Source organism: Coregonus lavaretus (genome assembly GCF_964263955.1).
Source record: "Coregonus lavaretus genome assembly, chromosome: 5".
Lineage (NCBI taxonomy): Eukaryota > Metazoa > Chordata > Actinopteri > Salmoniformes > Salmonidae > Coregonus > Coregonus lavaretus.
The window spans coordinates 76,626,488-76,648,720 of NC_139992.1; the positions used below are offsets into that span (position 1 = coordinate 76,626,488).

The window sequence follows — 22,233 nt, forward strand, 5'->3', positions numbered from 1 at the left end:
GGGTACCAAAAAATGGCTGCAGCATTGAAGGTCCCCCAAGAACACAGTGGCCGCCATCATTCTTAAATGGAAGAAGTTTGGAACCACCAAGACTCTTCCTAGACCTGGCCGCCCGGCCAAACTGAGCAATCGGGGGAGAAGGGCCTTGGTCAGGGAGGTGACCAAGAACCCGATGGTCACTCTGACAGAGCTCTAGAGTTCCTCTGTGGAGATGGGAGAACCTTCCAGAAAGGACAACCATCTCTGCAGCACTCCACCAATCAGGCCTTTATGGTAGAGTGGCCAGACGGAAGCCACTTCTCAGTAAAAGGCACATGACAGCCCGCATGGAGTTTGCCAAAAGGCACCTAAAGACTCGCAGACCATGAGAAACAAGATTCTCTGGTCTGATGAAACCAAGATTAAACACTTTGGCCTGAATGCCAAGTGTCTCGTCTGGAGGAAACCTGGCACCATCCCTACGGTGAAGCATGGTGGTGGCAGCATCATGATGTGGGGATGTTTTCAGTGGCAGGGACTGGGAAACTAGTTAGGATCGAGGGAAAGATGAACGGAGCAAAGTACAGAGAGATCTTTGATGAAAACCTGCTCCAGAGCACTCAGGACCGCAGACTGGGGGCGAAGATTCACCTTCCAACAGGAAGGTTTTTGCTTTGTCATTATGGGCTATTTTGTGTAGATTGAGGGGAAAAAAACGATTTAATAAATTTTAGAATACGGCTGTAACGTAACAATGTGGAAAAAGTCAAGGGGTCTGAACACCTTCTGAAGGCACTGTACGTAAATAGGATGCCATACAAATAACAGTAAAATACTGTATATAAACTGAGTTTACAAAACATTAGGAACACCTTCTCTTTCCAGGTGAAAGCTATGATCCCTTATTGATGTCACCTGTTAAATCCACTTCAGTCAGTCTAGATGAAGGGGAGGAGACAAGTTAAAGAATATATACAGTGTGTATGTGTGTGTATATATATATGTATATATATATATATATATACTTGGAGTCAATGTATCGATATATAATATCTTCTAAGATAGTAATTATACAGTATATAATTTTTTTTGCTAGGTAGCGTTAGCTAGCAATAGTTGGCTGTACCTGTGTCAACTCCTGTATTTTTCATCCTATAGCTTGTTCTCCATCTTTAAAAAAAATAGTGAGCCAACATGTTTTCAGCACTTTTATTCCCATAACTGATCAAAACAAATGTTCTCATGCTTTCTCGTCTCTCTGCAGCAGACATATACAAAGCAATACGTTTGGAACATCAAATCGCAATAATATTGCAGTATCAAATCGCAATACATGCAGTGCCTATCATAAGTATTCACCCCCCTTGGATTTTTTCACATTTTGTTGTGTTACAAAGTGGGAATGAAATGGATTTAATTGTGATGTTTTGTCACTGATCTACACAAAATACTCCATAATGTCAAATTAATAAAAAAATAACAAATGTTTTAGTTGCATAAGTATTCACCACCTTTGATGGCAAGCCTAAATAAGTTCAGGAGTAAAAATGTGCTTAACAAATCACATAATAAATTGCATTGGCTATCTCTGTGTGCAATAATAGGGCTTAAAATATTTTTTTCATGCCTCGTTAAGAAGAGCACCGATTTGGTAGCTGTATTAAAATAAAAAAAGCAGACACAGAATATCCCTTTGAGCATGGTGAATCTATTAATTACACTTTGGATGGTGTATCAATACACCCAGTCACTGCAAAGATACAGGAGTCCTTCCTAACTGAGTTGCCGGAGAGAACGGAAACCGCACAGGGTTTTCATTATGAGGCCAATGGTTAATTTAAAACAGTTCCAGAGTTTAATGGCTGTGATAGGAGAGAACTGAGGATGGATCAACAACAGTGTAGTTACTCCACAATCCTAACCTAAATGACAGAGTGAAAATAAGGAAGCCTGTACAGAATACAAATATTCCAAAACATGAATCCTGTTTGCAATATGCAGTAAAGTAAAACTGAAAAATAAATTAACTTTTTGTCCTGGATACCAAGCGTTATGTTTGGGGCAATTCCAACATATCTCTGAGTATCACTCTCCACATTTTCAAGCATGGGGAAAGGGGATACCTAGTCAGTTGTACAACTGAATGCATTCAACTGAAACGTGTCTTCCGCATTTAACCCAACCCCTCTGAATCAGAGCGGTGCGGGGGGCTGCCTTAATTGACGTCCACGTCATCGGCGCCCGGGGAGCAGTTGTTGGGGGTTAATTGCCTTGCTCAAGGGCAGAACAGCATATATTTCCACCTTGCCGGCTCGGTTAATGGCCCAACGCTCTTAACCACTAGGCTACCTTCCGACCCTGGTGGTGGCTGCATCATGTTATGGGTATGCTTGTCATCGGCAAGGACGGGAGTTTTTCAGGATAAAATTCAACAGAATGGAGCTAAGCACAGGAAAAACTGGTTCAGTCTGCTTTCCACCAAACAATGGGAGAGGAATTCACCTTTCAGCAGGACAATAACCTACAACACAAGGCCAAATATACACTGGAGTTGCTTACCAAGGAGACTGAGTTACAGTTTTTACTTAAATCGGCTTCAGAATCTATGGCAAGACTTGAAAATGGCAGTCTAGCAATGATTAACGACCGACTGGAAGAATTTTGAAAAGAATAGCCAAATATTGTACAATCCAGGTGTGCAAATCTCTTAGAGACTTACCCAGAAAGACTCACAGCTGTAAACACTGATAAAGGTGTTTCTAACCAGTATTGACTCAGAGGGGTGAAATACTTATCTATTCAATACATATTAGTTGTATTTTTTTTAAATGATGGAATTTTTCTTCCACTTTGACATTATAGAGTATACTGTGCAGATCATTGACAAAGATTACAATTAAATTGATTTTAATTCCACTTTGTAACAATAAAATGTGAAGAAATCCAAGTGGGGTGAATACTTTATAGAATCGTGAGAATCGCAATACATATCGTATCGGCATAATGTCGTATCATGAGGTCCCTTGCAATTCCCAGCACTAAAATGCAGGTGAAATGGAAATTGCTTGTTTTAGGATCAAACGTTACAGAGTTTAGGGTTGTAATACAGTCATTATAGTTGGTGCTCTGTGCTCATATAGGTGTGAATGGTTTTAAAGAAGTCGATGGTTTCAACAGATGTCTCCCTGGAAAACTGATCTTTATCTCAATGGGATTATGTGTATAGATAAAGAATGGATGAAATGCAGTGTGTGCATGATGAGATGGACTGTTCCTCCTCTCTATTCTCTAGATGTTTGGAAACTGGACCTTCGGGACTCTCGTCTTCACTGTGCTGGTGTTCACTGTCACGCTCAAGGTGGGTTAGTGTGTGGGTGTGTGTGTGTATGTGAGTGTTTGTGAAAGAGAGAAACTGAGTGAATCTGATAATAGTGGATTGCATAATCCCTTTGCATGTGTGTGTAGCCTGTGTGTGAGATATTTGATCGAGTAGACTTGCTCATCAGTCATTAGAGCTGTATGCCCTGCAGGTGTGGCGATTGATTGATGGACTGATTGTGTGTGTGTGTATCCTGTGTGTTGCAGCTTGCCTTGGACACACACCACTGGACCTGGATCAATCACTTTGTCATCTGGGGCTCCCTGCTTTTCTATGTCATCTTCTCACTGCTCTGGGGAGGCATCATCTGGTACGCCTCTCATTCTTACAACTAACTGATTCTTACGCTGTACATTATTAGTATCACTTAAACATAGATATAGAATAACTGGATGTCATCTCTCCCTCTCATCAGGCCCTTCATGAACTACCAGAGGATGTACTACGTGTTCATGCAGATGTTGTCCAGCGGTCCGGCCTGGCTTGGCATCATCCTTCTCATCACAATCAGCCTGCTGCCTGACGTGGTCAAGAAGGTCCTCTGCAGAACCCTGTGGCCCACCGCCACCGAACGCGCACAGGTAGGAAGGACCGCAACTTGACCACAGCTCAGGAAATACGAGCGCACCAGTGAATTAAAGGGTTATTCGTCTGCAGCCACAATATGTACAGTAGATAAGTACTGTAGGCCTACCTGTAAAATCACATATAAATAAGACCAAAAGTATCCAGGTATAGCTGCCTCTGATATGCCAGACAACTCATTGTACTAAAACCCCTAATACACTGAGCAAAAATATAAATGCAACATGCAACAATTTCAAAGAGTTTACTGAGTTACAGTTCATATAAGGAAATCAGTTAATTGAAATGAATTCATTTGGCTCTAATCTATGGATTTCACGTGACTGGAAATACAGATATGCATCTGTTGGTCATAGATACCTTAAAAAAAGGTAGGGAAGTGGATCAGAAAACCAGTCAGTATCTGGTGTGACCACTATTTGGCTCCTTCAGCGCAACACATCTCCTTCGCATAGAGTTGATCAGGCTGTTTTATTGTGGCCTGTGGAATGTTGTCCCACTCCTCTGTGCGAAGTTGCTGGATATTGGCGGGAATTAGAACACGCTGTCGTACATGTCGATCCAGAGCATCCTCAATGGGTGACATGTCTGGTGAGTATGCAGGCCATGGAAGAACTGGGACATTTTAATCTTCCAGGAATTGTGTACAGATCCTTGCGACATGGGGCCGTGCATTATCTTGCGGAAAAATGAGGTGATGACGGCAGATGAATGGCACGACAATGGGCCTCAGGATCTCGTCACGGTATCTCTGTGCATTCAAATTGCCATCGATAAAATACAATTGTGTTCGTTGTCCGTAGCTTATGCCTGCCCATACCATAACTCCACCGTCACCATGGGATACTCTTTTCACAACGTTGACATCAGCAAACCGCTCGCCCACATGAAGCCATACATGCTGTCTGCCATCTGCCCGGTACAGTTGAAACCAGGATTAATCCGTGAGGAGCACACTTCTCCAGTGTGCCAGTGGCCATCGAAGGTGAGCATTTGCCCACTGAAGTCGGTTACGACGCCGAACCGCAGTCAGGTCAAGACCCTGGTGAGGACAACGAGATGAGCTTCCCTTTCTGATATTTGTGCAGAAATTCTTCGGTTGTGCAAACCCGCAGTTTCATCAGCTGTCCGGGTGGCTGGTCTCCGACAATCCCGCAGTTGAAGAAGCCAGATGTGGAACTCCTTGGCTGGTATGGTTACACGTGGTCTGCGGTAGTGAGACTGGTTGGACGTAAATGCCAAATTCTCTAAAATGACTTTGGAGGTGGCATATGGTAGAGAAACAAACATTCAGTTCTCTGGCAACAGCTCTGGTGGACATTCCTGCAGTCAGCAGGCCAATTGCATGCTCCCTTAAAACTTGAGACATCTGTGGCATTGTGTTGTGTGACAAAACTGCACATTTTAGAGGGACCTTTTATTGTCCCCAGCACAAGGTGCACCTGTGTAATGATCATGCTGTTTAATCAGCTTCTTGATATGCCACACCTGTCAGGTGGATGGATTATGCTTACTAACAGGGATGTAAACAAATTTGTTCACAACATTATAGAGAAATAAGCTTTCTGTGCCCCGTGTAGCTCAGTTGGTAGAGCATGGCGCTTGCAATGCCAGGGTTATGGGTTCGATTCCCATGGGGGGCCAGTATGATTTTTTAAATTTGTATAATGTATGCACTCACTAACTGTAAGTCGCTCTGGATAAGAACGTCTGCTAAATGACTAAAATGTAAAACATTTGCGAATGGAACATTTCTGGGATATTTTATTTCAGCTCATTAAACATGAGACCAACAATTTACATGTTGCGTTGTCGTAGAAATATTTGACTAAAAAATAGTCAACTCAAAAATAATTTGAAATTAGACTTAATTATTGCGTAACAAAGCAGAGCCACTCCATGGAACGGCTGTCTCTCTTTGGCTTAGAGATCTTTTATATACACACACATTTACATTTACACTTACATTTTAGTCATTTAGCAGACGCTCTTATCCAGAGCGACTTACAGTTAGCGCATACATTATTTTATCGAACCCACAACCCTGGCGTTGGAAACGCCATGCTCTACCACACAAATGCACAGTCATGTTTACATAGCATACAAAGCTACTCCCCTTAAGATAAATGATTAACATCTTTTAGTGCCACTCTACCCTTATCTTTCAACGTCCAGATGTCACATGTTGTTTACTCCAAAAGACCATGGGCGCTTTTCCATATGGCCTCTTCCTCTTATCCATTAAAGCATGTTTACACATTGTATTGACTATATTCCTTATTTAGACATGCATCTGGATTTATAAAATGTCAATCATGTTTACTATATTTTATCTTTGACATTTCCCAACATTTTCCTTAATGATACATAAAATATTACCATATAATCCCCCCTTTGGGACATTCCAACAATGTCCCAAATAATACAAAAATTAATTTTAGAATGAATGTAAGCATGCGCATTTACTTATTCTTAGCCTTGCCATTTGTGGTTTCATTTTACACGCATATATTTAAACCAATATATCTTCCTCATTACTTGACCCATCCTGATGAGGACCCAGAGCCCAGTCAGGTATTGGATACAAGTTTGGAAGGTTTTCCTCTAAATTAACCTCCAAGTTTTTCTATTAGGCTTTGTAACCATGGCAGGCCCATCCACCCCCAGGAACAACTTCATACAAACATTCAGGATTCCCAAATTCCCAAAATGTCCCATATTCATTTACCTACGGTCCTGGAGCTCCCTGAACTGGGTGTATTTCTTTATAAACATTGCTCCCCACTTTTTGTTTAGTTATAGCATTTCCCATATATGTTAGTATCCTATCACATCAACATATGCAACTTTGTCTTAACAATAATATCTAGGACATGTTAAGAATGGTGTAAATATCTTTAGCTTACATAACCTTTTTCACCCATATCACAAGTTTTATAACAATCAAAATAATCCATATCAATATCTAATCCATTAATTGCAATGTCAACATCACTAAGCATTAATATTAATAAGTTATTCAGATCAATCAGTCCACTTATAATTTATAATCATAATCAAATTAATAACCCAAAACAACTTTGGAATGACAATTCTTAGTTAGTCACCTTTGTTCCATCATTCAAAGTTAAAACTCTCACCTTGGCACATATTGACACTGGCAGAATGTATGTTTATATTATAATAATTCTAGCATTAACTTCCTCATAACGAGAATTACAACAGATCAGTATCTCAATGCATTCCTAGTCCAAATTACTATAAATGTAGTAGTGTATAATACCTCCTTAATCAACATACTACCTCAACTAACAGACCCTTCCTCTACCGGCACTCAATCCTCTGGCGTCTTCATTATGTTCTTCAGATAGCTTCATAGTTCATCTTGGATTACCCATGGCAATGTCCCAATTCCAATGTCACACCTGAACCGCCCCACCTCCACCATCATTCTGTTTTTTTATTATTTTTTTTATACTTTGTTTATTGAATTTTCAGTACCAGCATTTAGTAAATAATTGCACTTGAAAGTTATTTGGTATGAATATGGAACAACAATTTGAAGACAACGATACAGCAAAACATAGAGAGACAGACATGAAAGAAAAAAATAGACATTAAACACATAAATAAGATAAAACACAAAAAAAAAAAAAAAAAAAAAAAAAAGGAAAAATATCTGTTTTGATCCAGTTGTTATAGGTCAGCTAGCTCAGTTATTACCGTCCTTAACATCCGAGATGTCGTATATGCACATACCAGGCTTCTTACATCACCAATATATAAATACACATCACTCTGGAACTGCAGGGAAATGTATTCTTTTAACATAAGAAAAGAAGGGAGCCCACTTTGCATAGAATTTGTCTACAGACCCATTGAGTGTCTGTTTTATTTTCTCCAACTTTATGCAATTCAAAATAGATTTAATCCAAAGAGCATGAGAAGGGGCTGCAGGGGATTTCCATCTAAGTAAAATTAATCGTCTCGCTAACAACGTGACAAAGGCAATTACATCCTTATTCATTTTGGTCAATTGTATTGTGGGTAAGGAAACTCCAAATAATGCAATGAGAGGGTCTGGCTCGATCTGTGTGCCGCTTAATTCTGAGAGCGTGTTAAAGATGTCTTTCCAGAAACCAACAAGAGATGGGCAGCACCAAAACATGTGCACATGATTAGCAGGGGACTGGTTACATCGAACACAATTAGGGTTCACATCCTTGTAAATTTTTGATAGTCTTGCTTTGGTCCAGTGGGCCCTATGAATGAGTTTGCATTGGATGAGGCCGTGTCGAGCGCAAATAGAAGAGCTATGTACCCTTTTGAGTGCCCCTTCCCATAGTTCATCAGATATTTCCTCACCCAGTTCCTCCTCCCAAGAGGATTTGATATTGTTTAATGAGATGGCTTGTAGTGAGCAAATTTGACTATAGATTATTGACAATGTGCCTTTCTGATTAGGAAGTGGGGTGAGAAATGTGTCGAACTGTGTTCCACCAGAAAGGTTGGGGAATCCTGGATCTATGCTGCGGACATAACTCCGGACTTGTAAGAACCTAAAAAAATGATGTCTGGGGAGACCAAATTTAGCTGATAATTGTTGAAACGTACTAAATGTATTGTTAGTATACAGATCTCTGAATCTTTTAATACCGAGATTAGACCATGTTGAGAAAGCACCATCAATCATAGATGGGGGAAAAGCTGGGTTTGAGGCTACCGGAGCCAAGGAAGAGGTTGTTTGAAACCCAAAGTGGCGCCTAAATTGATTCCAGATCTTCAATGTTGTTTTGACACATATATTATTGGTGAAGGAGGAGTAAGGGCCTGTAACAGAGGAGTGAGCGAGGGAAGACAATGATGCCGGTGTAGACGAGGCAGCCTCCATCTCCAGCCAAGTTGGGGGTGGGAATATCACTCTGCTCTGCAACCAGTACTGAATGATCCTAAGGTTAGCGGCCCAATAATAGAATCTGAAATCTGGTAGAGCTAGACCGCCGTCTGGTTTGGGCCTCTGCAAGAGCTGTTTTCGCATCCTAGGAGGCTTTTTGTCCCATATAAAGGGTAGAATTAGGCCGTCGATCTTTTTGAAAAATGTATTGGGTAGAAATATTGGAAGGCACTGATAGAGGTATAAGAATTTAGGGAGAGTATTCATTTTAATAGAGTTAATTCTAGCAACTAAGGAGAGGTGTAGCAAAGACCACCGTTCCAAATCGTCCTTAGTACGGGTTAAGAGAGGAGCAAAGTTGGCTTGAAAAAGGTTTTCAAACCTAATTGTGACATGTACCCCGAGATAAATAAAACTACTGTGAGCTATTTTAAATGGCAAGTTATGTAAAGGGGATTTTTTTGCAGCCATGTTAAGTGGCATCAATTCACTTTTACTGAGATTTAGTTTATACCCTGATAAGTGACCGAAGGATGCGAAAGTAGCAAGGGCAGCAGGGACAGAGACAGAAAGATTGGATGTGTATATTAATAAATCATCTGCATATAAAGACAGTTTGTGTTCGTGTCCGTATCTGACTATGCCTTTGATGAGGGGGTTGGAGCGAAGTGCTATTGCAAGTGGCTCTATGGCGAGGGCAAACAGTAAGGGACTTAAAGGGCAACCCTGACGTGTCGATCTTTGCAAAGGGAAGCGATCTGATTGAGTGTTATTAGTCCTGACAGAGGCTTGGGGGGATGAGTACAGAAGTTTTATCCAGGTTATGAATTTGGAGCCAAAGCCAAATTTATTTAGAGTGTAAAAAAGGTATTTCCATTCCACCCGATCAAACGCTTTCTCCGCGTCCAGGGATATAATGGCTTCAGAGGTATTGTCGACAGAAGGATTGTATATAATATTAAATAATCTTCGGAGATTGAAGAATGAGTGTCTATTCTTTATAAATCCTGTTTGATCCGGAGAGATAATTGATGGGAGGACTGTTTCTAGCCGCGTTGCCAGAATTTTGGCTAGAATTTTATAGTCCACATTTAGCAGGCTAATTGGACGGTATGATGCACAGTCAAGAGGGTCTTTGTTTTTTTTAAGAATAACACAAATGGTTGCTTGAGTGAGAGTATGTGGGAGAGCACCATTTACAAATGCATCATTGTACATTTCAATTAGAATAGGGGCTATTTTGGAGATAAACTTTTTATAAAACTCTGTCGAGTAGCCATCAGGCCCTGGGCTTCTCCCAGATTGAAGGGATTTGACAGCGTTAGACAGTTCTTCAACAGTGATCGGCTGCTCTAATTTTTTAACCAAATCCCGGCCGACCGAAGGCACAGAAAGTGAGTGGAAGAAATCATCCAATTCCAGTGTATCCGCTTTACTTTCAGAGGTATATAGAGACTGGTAATATCTCTTGAACTCCTCATTGATCCCCCCAGGATCTAATGATATCCCAGATGATGTACGAATTTTTGTAATCTGAGATGATGATGTTAGTTGACGTAACTTGTGAGCTAATAATTTACTGGCTTTATCTCCTTGTTCATAGTAAGTGCTCCTAGACTTGACAAGCATTTCAGTAACCTGGTCTGTTAATAGTGTGTCAAATTCTGCTTGCAGAGTTAAACGTTCCTTATAAATATCCGGGGATGGTGAAACGGCATAAATGTCATCTAATTGGGCAATACAGCGTGTTAACATAGATAACCTATGCCTTTTCAATTTGTTCTCATGTGCGGTGTAGGAGATAATTTCACCTCTGATATAAGCTTTCAAAGTTTCCCAGAGAGTAGACGCAGAGATGTTTGGGGTTCTATTTGTAATCATGAAAAAGTCGATTTGACTCAAAACAAAATTGACAAAGTGTTCATTACTGAGCAGTTGAGTTTTTAGTCGCCAAGGCGGTCGCTGATTGTCAACATTTTGAAAAGCTACTTCCATAGTAACAGGGGCGTGGTCAGATACAACAATTGGGTTATATGAACATGAAGATATGGAGTGGAGGAGCCGGTCATCAACAAGGAAGTAGTCTATGCGCGTAAAAGTGTGGTGAACCGATGAGAAAAAAGAGTATGCTTTCCCAGCTGGATTAACCATTCTCCAAGGATCTGAGACTGCGAATTCAGACATAAAGGTTCGAACAACTCTAGCTGAGGTTGATAAGGTGGTAGGTTTAGTGGAGGATCGATCCAATTGTGGGTCTAACCAACAGTTAAAGTCACCTCCTAAAATCAACATATGGGTGGACATATCTGGGAGTGTAGAGAAAACCGATTTGAAAAAATCACCATTGTCCCAATTAGGAGCATAGATATTAACAAGAAGAACCTTTGTATTGAGCAGCCTACCACTGACAATTATATATCTACCATGGGGATCTGCGATCACCTTAGAACATGTAAAAGGTACCAATCTGTGAAGTAAAATAGCCACCCCTCTCGCCTTACTCTGAAATGAGGAATGGAACACCTGACCCACCCATCTGCACCTAAGACTTGAGTGTTGTGATACCTTCAGATGAGTTTCTTGGAGAAAGATGATGTGAGCTTTCAAATGATGAAGATGGTGTAGCACCTTACTACGTTTAACTGGGTTATTTATGCCCCTGCAGTTCCAAGTAAGAAAATTAAAGCCATTCCCTCCAGCAGTATGGGCTACACTAGGCTGAGTCATATCTTAAGAGAGAGAGAGGATGTGTAAAGGACAAGGTACAATGTAAACTGAAGATCTTAGTTGAACCTAAAAGCGCAAATGTAAAAAACAAAGACAAGCGAAGAGGCACAAAAAACATATACAAACTATATACAAATAGAGAGTGAACAAACCCTTCCCTCACACCCGCCCTTGCCGAAGCATCTCCCCAAATGAGATGCAAGCAAAACCCTAAATACAAAGAAAGTTTAGAGCTAAGCATGATAACTCTTACTCTGTGCTACCTAAGATTAGTGACCATTTAACTAGAGTAAGCCAAACATGGATAGAATGGTCCCCAACAGAGTCTAAGGAAAACTATCCTCGATTAAGAGAGGTTTAACCTCGACGCAGATGGTAAATGATCAAACTGAAACAGCCATGCAGACCCCCAGATATTGGCATTAGAGGCGGCAAACCTGGGCTGGAAATAAAGAGATAAAAAAGAGAATGACCTTCATATGTCGATGAACCCAGCAAAGATGGCTTCGTTAGTCACCCATTCGGCCTGCTAACTAGCCTGCTAGGAAGACCAGACAGCCAACCATTTGTTACACACCATGCGGTACAACAGCCGCTTTCACGTTCTTGTTGATGAAATCTGCCGCTATAGCCGGGTCCTCGAATCTGTGCATGGAGCCGTCCGGTAAAGTCAGTCTCAAAACCGCAGGGTAGATGAGGCCGAACTTCACGCCCGGGCAGGCGTGTAGTTGGCATTTCACAGCTCCAAAGCTAGCCCGCCTCTTAGCCACAGCTGTTGTGTAGTCCGCAAATATCGAGACTCTTTTACCCTTATGTAGAAGAGGGGATGCTTCTCCCGATCTTCTCAGTATGTCGTTGCGGACGTGAAAGAAATGCACCCTGATGACAAATGGTCGCGGGGGTTCTCCATCCCTGGGTCGGCTACGCAGAGTGCGGTGAGCCCGGTCTAGCAATGGCTTCTCCTCTAGCTCGAGCAGCTCCTGAAGTAGCTGGGCCATGTACTCCGTGGGCCTTGGGCCCTCCACTCCCTCCGGTATTCCCAGTAGACGAATATTGTTCCTCCGCATTCTACTTTCCATATCTTCGCATCTATTATCGAGGAATGCCACCCTAGTTGTCAATGAGCCGACGTTAGCCTCTAGCTCGCTAATGCGAGTGCTGTGGTCTGTAGCACCTCGCTCCAAATCCGATAAAGTCACCCCATGTGCGTCGAGCTTATTCTGTATACTCTCGATAGATTTTTTAAGCTTGTCTTTGATCGTTGATATCTCTGACCTGAGATTGGTAGAGAGACAGTCAATTTTTCCGAAAATGTCGGTTTTGAGGGTGCCTATCACGGATTGCAGCATCTCCACAGTCAGTGTTTCCGTGGGGCCGGCATTGGCAGCGTTCGGTGGCGGGGGTGAGTCGGGAGAAGTTGCAGGCTTGCTGCGGCCTGCTCTTGCAGACTCTGTTTTTGGCCGGGTTGATGTCATTACGAATTTAAATTTATTAAACTTGAACTGAGTTGTTTATGGGTCTCTTCAGACGCCTGGGCAAACAGAAATGTATGCAATTTTGCAAAGTTAAATATATAAATTTGGTCACTAATTCAGGAGCGATAGGGAGACGCGTGCTACATCCTTGGCTTCCAACAGCGCCCCCCCCATCATTCTGTTTTGTCCATTTGCAAACCAGTATACCCAAACTAGGAAGAACGTTGCATTTGCATAGACCTCTCTCCTCCTGCTCACTCCACATGGACTCCTGTCACATTCTTGAGAGAAAAGGCACAAAAGAGAAGGCAATTGATCGCTTTGATTTGATGCTGGATTCAGTTCTCCTGGCAGAGGTGGTGTCGGACAGGAACTTCTTCACCGCCTTTGTTGTTCTCTTCAGCCGGGTAGAGGGTTTTTGGTTTTTATTGAGGTTTTACACCGCTCTGGACCGAATTATCTCTGCTATGCATTACGACACCATCCGTAGTAACCTCAGGAAAGGACAGATCATAACAGTTTAGTTGAGTTAATTTCCAATCCAAAACATCCCTATTAACATTGTCTACATGACAAATCATTATGTTTCATCACTCATTCTTAATACCCATTTCTATCTAATGCCTGATAGATTTTTCTTTGAGGGGTCCCTGTATTCCAAAGGCTATCTGTTTAAACACCCACTATTTTCACATTCTCCCTTGAATTCTCCCAAACTATATAACCCAATTGTTTTACTTTAACATTCCTATATTTTTGCTCATAATCTATTTGACATTACTCTGGTGTTTCCCTTTTCCTTGTTCCTATTCTAACAATTGCTTACACTTCTCTCCTCATCCTGGTTGATCATAAAATTGTTTATAGTTCTAAATATTACAAAAGTTATGATTGAATCCTAGCAGACAGTCCTAGTAACTGTAAAGATGTTGAACTACTGTTAACTATTTAAAACGGAGATGTGGTGCATATTAGACTATTTTCTTTTATTTAATTTTAATGCAATATATTGTACTCATCTATACCAATCATTGTTTAACGGCTCCTTCAATTCCCTTTCTTCTGTATTTGGTATGGCTCTAACATGTACAGGGTTCAGTGCACTTTCCCAAGGAATAACTACTCCAATAACACTTCCCCCTGGAAATCTAACACTAAATACTACATCAAATTGTTTATCTAAGTCTTGGACTGTTCTCCTTATGTCTATGATTCACCGGTCTCTTTCTTTCATTATCTTAAGGTCACACTACCCCATGTGACTTCCCCATACTCTTTGTGCTGGTTCCTCACACACCAAAAATATTTTAACCCTTGTATTTTAATAGTGATCCCTTCCTGCATTTTAGTTATGGTTCCTGCCTGTGCAAGAATATACATTCTAATCCTGTCTATATCCCTTCTATGTCTTGTTCTTCTGCTCTCTACTATTATCAGTACCCCATTCCCCTTATTTTCAGGGAACTAGTCAAGTACAGAGAAATCAATGATGAGGATTTCTGGTGCGTCTTGGAGGTCTTGAAAGTCTCGGTGGTCTCTTAGTCATCAGTTCCCTCACTCTGGTACAATGGTTTAGATGATACCCGATCACGCTCCCCTATATCCGTACCGCTGTTGGTGTAACCTGGACGACGATGTATGATCACTTTAGCTGTTAACCTTCTTCCATCACTAGGGTCTCCGGATCAGCCAGAGTCCCTCTCAATCTATCGACATCGGTCTGCGAAGAGTGTCCTTCAATCAGCCTACCCATAGGGAAGCTCAGAGTTACTGCTGCAAAGACACAAACACAGACACACACAAAAGACAACAATGCTACCCAATGGCTGAGGTTGGAACACTCCTATAGTGGGAAACATGGATCTAAGTATCTGTCTCCACCACTTTTACCATCATTAAGGTAGCCAACAACACCTGGTACAGGCCCCTCCACATAGGGTCTTTTCAGCTCTTTCTTCTGTAGTCTTTTGCCATCACATAGTCTCCAGGGCGCAGAGAATGCTCAGACTCTCCTACTTAGTTGGGCAGAGTTATCTTCACCCATGAAAATAAAATCTTAAGAGCATTGTTAGGTTAAGTGAGACACAGTATGCTACTCATGTCCTCTCATCCGTCAAGAGAAGCCTTGAGATTATGAAGCACACCTGCTTCCAGCTTGTTGTAGTCCACTTATTTCATAGACAGACCACCTCTACACCATGCCTCCTATCACAAAAACAAAAAAGATTTAACCTAACCCATAACACATTATTACTACTGCTCATATCCTTAATACACCTTGCATATTTCCCCACAAAACCATTATAAAACATTAAAACCTCTGTAAGCCCAACTTCCCCCCTTGGACACATGCATCACATCGTGATTAATGTGTTCAAAAAACAAAACAACAACAATATTGCCTATCAAACCGAAAATAATAACTAACCTTAAAATGACAACCCTTGAGCATATCTTTACTTAACTGTATCCCATAACACTATTCAAGGAATACCTCTCCTTCAGGACTAACTCTCTCACTTCATCCTTGTCCTGTTTGGACTAATTTATATATATATATAGGATTTTTTCCAAATTAGAAACTTCTTCACAATTATCCTTATTATATCTAACGCCCTAATTCAGCATGCCTCTAGAATTTACAGTGCGGGTGATCAGGTCACACTATAAAGCCAGGACAGATTTCAGAGGTCATTGAAATCATTCAATGAATTGTTTCATCCAATAGTATACTACTCATTAATAACCATCAAGACATTTCATAAATGTTGTATCCCAAGTGTACAGTAAGTCCTTAGTACAGCTCTTTTCAAAATAAATCACACATATTTACTTATCCCTCAGTAAATAAAACCCAAATTACATGTTTATGCCCCTTTAAGATATTTCACTTCCATCCCGTCAAAAAACCCAAAATATAAATAAAAATCCTATACAGAATAACATTTCATACTAAGTTGTTTGTTTGTGGTTATTCGAACACCATATAGTAAAACAATAAACAAACAAAAAATGGCCAGGCCTTATTTATTTTGGTAGCTCCCTATGACAACCTAAAAATAAAACTACTTAATTTTACTAACTAGTTCCACCCTAGCCTACAGACTTTTTTAACATCCCAATGAGATATAAAGAAATCCCCATGTTCCTGGAAGAGAAAGTATACATGTCGTTAACATATAATCAACAATCCAAAGATAGTAATTACACACAAAACATCATACATATATCCCCAGTCCTATCTCATCAACAATCATTCGTATCAATCTCAATCCTCAGAACTACTCCCATCGTTCAACGTACTATAAACAAATTATCGTTATCTGAAGTAATGAACCATCGTCATAACTCACCGCTGTTTAACCAAACTATATAATGTCATAATAAAATGATCAATTATCAAATATCGTTCCTTATTCAACTATCGAGACATGTTCTTCATTAGTAAATCGTCTCCACAAAGCAATACTACCTAATAACATATTCTCATTCTCCTAAATATAAATAATTACTTATATTAAACAATCCCATTCAACATCAAGTCAACCTGTCTCATCACCCAATTAACTTACTTTTTTTTTTTAAACCCTCTACAATATCTATCATACTCTACCGCTAATTTTCCTCATAACGGTACCTCAACAGATTACAAATTATTTTACATTTATAGTAAAAACCAATAAAACATCCAATTCACCGATATGCAATTTTAATTACTATGTTATCCTATCCGACATGGATTGGTAGGACAACATCTTTCCTATAATGTTATCAATGAAACCAGTAATTCACGTCAATAGCATCAATGTAAAAGATTTGCTTTCTGTCCCTTACTGGATTCGAACCAGGGACCCTCTGCACACATCGACAACATTCACCATCGAAGCACCGTTACCCGTCGCTCCACAAAAGCCACGGCCCCTGCAAAGCAACTACTTCCAGTTCATAGAGCAAGTGACGTCACCCAACGAAAACCGCACTAGCTCTCACCGCTAACTAGCTAGCAATTTCCTGCTGATAATATTCAACCTCCTACGACTTCCTACAAAAACGCGATCCTTGTACACCTAACGTAACCCATAATGTCCCTTATAGCGCTCTCACGTTTCAGCAAGCCCCAATGGTTAACACCCGCAGACAAAAATAGAAATTCTTCCATTTTTACTAGCAGGCCTACTAATAAAACACACTTTCAAACAGCGTTCTGTATTTACCTCTATCATAGGGTTTAAAAACTAACTTAACAACATTAACCATCCTAAATTGCCGTAGTAACGTCATGTTTGGTTCAGTTTATCTATTACCATATAAGACATTCACTTCTCCATGCGTCGTAAACTATATCCTATTTCTCTTGTAATCAACTAAAATCATAGCCACGCAATTAAACCATCACTCCACCATTATCAGAATGAATTAACTATCCTTTCTAAGTAAGCTACAAGTAACACCAAACACTTGCTGTAGTTTACCATCATATATTGAAATCATCCATTTATCACGATCCAATTTATTTATAGACATATTCCACCATTGTCACTCGATTAATCTAGCAAAACCTTATTCAATGACTAAAAATTACTACCACGTACTCTTCTCTCCATACCCATTAACATTTGTATATGTTAGTCATTTAGCTGATGCTCTTATCCCGAGCGACCCACAATTAGTGAGCTCATACATTTTTATACTAGCCCCCCTTGGGAATCGAACACGCAACCCTGGCTTTGCAAGCACCGTGCTCTACCAACTGAGCTACAGAGGACCACAGATGAGCGTATAGTGCCTTTTTCTGATAATGTTATAATTGTAGCCTATTGCATTACTTTAGTTTAAAGTATAAGTTTGTTTATTCAACAAATCTAGAACCCACTATAAATTGGTGCTATTCCTTCAGCATAATAGCCAAAGCTCCTTGCATCCCCTGGTTCACGTAACGAAAATACATTATCATTCTAGAATTCACCAACTATTTGCATACATTACTGGTGTCTAGCAAACTATAGAATAACGTAATAACAATTAGAATTTGTCAAATAAATGTTTTCCATCCAGCTATTCAAACTTGCTTCAAATATCTCTTTCAGCTCGATACAGTCAAGCAAGTACGACTCTCTTTTACCCGAGAACTAGATCATGGCATTAGTAAAGTCTATTCACAACCCAACAATAACTAATAATATATTTATATTCATATTATTAAAAGACCTTACTTTCATTCCAGTCTACCTAAACAATTCAAATTATGGCCATAACTCTATCGCAATTGCCAGTCCGCTATTCAAATGTATGTAACTGTCCTTTCTGATTAGACTATAGACACTCCTCCTTCTTTCCCATTGAATAAGTGAGTCCTTCAGTCTGAAAAGACGCAGGCTGCTAAATCGTCCAGTCTTATCCTGACTGTTCCGTCAATCTAAACAACCCACAACCATAGCTGAACTATACTTAGAAAACCTAGACTCTAATCAGCGATGCAGAATCTATGCTTTATTGAAATGACAAGTTAATCTTCCTTTATTCCAATGATAATGGTCAGTAGTTTTAGTATCTGGCACATACCACACTTTATCAGAAAATAGCTTTGAAGGACACAGATCTCACACGCTCAACGTAAACAACTTAACAGTCAACGAGTCAAACCCCACATTCATTGATTCTGAACCAGATCTAACGACCTAACCAAATGAATTATATTTTCCCCTAATATACTAACATTCCTTGACTATATCACCTCTGCTTCTGAAATAATAGATAGTTTATTATAATGCTTAATTCTACCACATGCCCTATGTACTCTCTCCCATTTCCACGTACGTCTACGTGTTTGGGCAAGTCAACACCTATAATTTTATCCAATCCCTCGTATTAAATTACACTCACATAAAATTCATTCTATTCCAATATATTCATATCTACCAAACCATTCATGTTTCTAATGATTATTTATTGCCACAAATCAGTTAATCACAATCTAGTCTCAGCGGAACGAACAACAAATTACCCAAATCCTTCCCCTCAGTCATAGAATCCTCCCAGAATCGTATAGGCTGGTCTTACAAAATTCTATGACAGGCATTGTTGTACGAAACTCCAAGATATCATTTACAAGAAAAGCTTATTATTCCAACGTGTATATATAATTATCATACACACCTCTATATCTCATCATTCAAACTTCAGAGTGCAACTCATTTACACCATTTATACCACTCTCATTCCATATTTATACAATGTTGTTCTCAAACGCGCTTAATTACTATTTGTATAACCTACAGGAATATTTTATTCGATCAAAGGGCCCAAATTTGGAATGTTAACCCTATTATTTTACTGTAGTCAATTTATCATAATGCTACATCACCTCTAAAGTTTCCAAATATAATGTCAGAAACATACCCTAAAAGATTGATCAAAATACAATGCATAGACGTCATATGATCACACCGGTACACGTGACCTGTTCCTCCAGCAGGATTTATTCTACCCCTCCTGGTAACGTGAATTTTCTACACTCAGTTGGTCAATGAATATCCACGCACCATTTATTGTTCTCTTTCCTAATGTGAGATTAGGCACGCCCTTTCTCCATCAGACAGAAGCTTCAAACGACCTCAAATATATTTCCTTTCCTTACAGAAAGGCTATTACTTGCAGAATTTCCTATTATTCTCACTCACACAGATGAGCAGCCACTTGTGCCCAAATGAATCAGACAATTTAATGACTCACAGTAGCCCAAGCAAACCACTCATCCACATGATCAGACCTACTCTATTTAACACTTTCTCTATATTTTGAAGCCTTAGTGACTGTTTAACCCGTTCACCTTACTCAGGATGACCTAACATTTTTACCTGATCGACCCTGCCTAACTTTGGCATCACTACAACACAGGATAATGCCCCACCTACCCGAGCAGACCTCTAACAATGAATTCCTCATTAGAGCGGTAACCGTAGGTCCCAAATTTAGCTAGCCACCTGCCCGTTCAGCCCTCTGGAGCGCTAATTTTAGCTCTCCAAAGTGGTATCCACATGATTTCTATTTATTTAGCCCCCTAGGTGATACACTTCCTCGACACACCTGGACTTTTACTACGCTTTCCTAAGCGACCTGTAAATTATTCCCTTCTTCTCTGATTCACTTCCTCGACACAGAAAATAAGCAGTATTGCACAGGATTTCGCCTACCTAAGCAGCCTATAAACGATACACTTCCTCGACACGTTTATAGCGGTATTCGTAGGACTTAACATGTTATTGTCTGATCGCTCAACCAGATGGACAACCGCCTGTGCCGAAATGACCCAGACAAAGCGATCAGCTGGATGAATCAAATGAATCAATTCAATTGAACAGACGGTTCAGACGAACAACAGAGTGATATCGACATGTATTCTTAAATTCAAAAGCTCCCAGTCTCTAATTTTTTGGTTCTTACATTTGGAGAGACCTACTTGGTATTTCTGCAGCTGATGCCGTGCCCCAGATCGAACCACACAAACGTTATACTATATAAGTAAGACTTGGCTTACCTATTAAAAGCGGCCGCTTTTGTTTGTATGGTCCGTCCAAGCCGTTTCATAACTGCAGATGTACACTGTCTCTGGCCCCTGTTTTCATCTCCTGGCAAGCTCACCAAATGTCGTAGAAATATTTGACAAAAAAATAATCAACTCAAAAATATCTCTCAAGAGACTGGAGCTTGTGAATCCAGAAACTAGACTTTATTATTGCGTAACAAAGCAGAGCCACTCCATGGAACGGCTGTCTCTCTTTGGCTTAGAGATCTTTTATATACACACAAATGCACAGTCATGTTTACATAGCATACAAAGCTACTCCCCTTAAGATAAATGATTAACATCTTTTAGTGCCACTCTACCCTTATCTTTCAACGTCCAGATGTCACATGTTGTTTACTCCAAAAGACCATGGGCGCTTTTCCATATGGCCTCTTCCTCTTATCCATTAAAGCATGTTTACACATTGTATTGACTATATTCCTTATTTAGACATGCATCTGGATTTATAAAATGTCAATCATGTTTTTTCCCAACATTTCCCAACATTTTCCTTAATGATACATAAAATATTACCATAGTGTTTACATGTATACTCCTTCTCCACCTTTCACCGCCTGTTATTACTACTTCCTGTCACAATTGCATAGGTCTGAGAAATATGGCAAAGATTCCACCAAGCCTATTAGAAGGCAAGGTGAAGCAAATATCACATTGCTTATACCTATCCAATGCTTTCAGATACATTTGGGATTCAGAAAAACTGACCTGTAGCTAAATCTGACTAAATTCTTCCTGCTTTTCTCTTCTCTCTCTGCCCCTGCTTTGCTTCCTAACCGCCCCCCTTCTCTATCTCTGCTGTCTCTTTCTATCTTTTTCCTCACCCCACAACTCCCTCTGTCTCCCTCCTCCTGTAACCTCTGCCCTCTGACCCTGTCACCCTGTGCAACGGCAGTCCAATCGCCTGTGCCTTACCGTGGAGCCATCCACCATCTTTGTGCTCTCTCAGTCCGACAGCAGATTGAGTTTCTGATTGGCCGAGAGGCTGCGGAGGAGGAGGAGGTGACTTTTTTAAACACTTTCGTCAATATCACGTCAGTGTTCCACCGTTATTGAGTTACATCACAGTTTCAACGTTAACTCCCAACTTTCCAACATCAATCCCAATCACAATAGTGTTCCCATCCAGGGCTCCCATTTCCATGTCAAACAATTGTACTAAATTGCCAGGCAATACTGACATTCATGCTGCTAAATATGCTACAGCTGATAACAAGCTCTACTCACTGATTTCATAACCTTATTAACCTATCACTAGCCTTCTGTTAGCATCTCGCTAGCCTTACAATCTTACCTAGTACCATATTCAGCATGTCATTCTCATCATGTTCCCCTATGGATGCTATTCAAATGTAGCACTGTATGTATTGTATATTCATGTTTAAAATGTACGTCAATGTGTTCAAATCCATCCAAATGCTAACTTGCTAGCATGTATGCACGCATGACTGTAAGTCGCTTTGGATAAAAGCGTCTGCTAAATGGCATATTATTATTTATTATTATGTGTGGCATATGTATGTGACGTTTTCTACGCTAGAGTAATCCTCTGTGACAACAGACAGATTATTGCTAGCAGTATGCTGGGATGTTGAAGGGCTATCATTAT

The 22,233-nt window shown here is 40.2% G+C and overlaps 1 pseudogene across 1 annotated transcript in view; it reads left to right on the forward strand.

Annotated features, from left to right (window-relative positions):
• The window catches only part of LOC311129931 (phospholipid-transporting ATPase IH-like), a 66,758-nt pseudogene that overhangs the window by 39,424 nt on the left and 5,101 nt on the right, over positions 1-22,233 (forward strand). The window contains exons 26-28 of the transcript in view: positions 3,272-3,337; positions 3,565-3,668; positions 3,774-3,939. The product of the transcript in view is annotated as a phospholipid-transporting ATPase IH-like (transcript). The remainder of the gene's footprint in view (positions 1-3,271; positions 3,338-3,564; positions 3,669-3,773; positions 3,940-22,233) is intronic.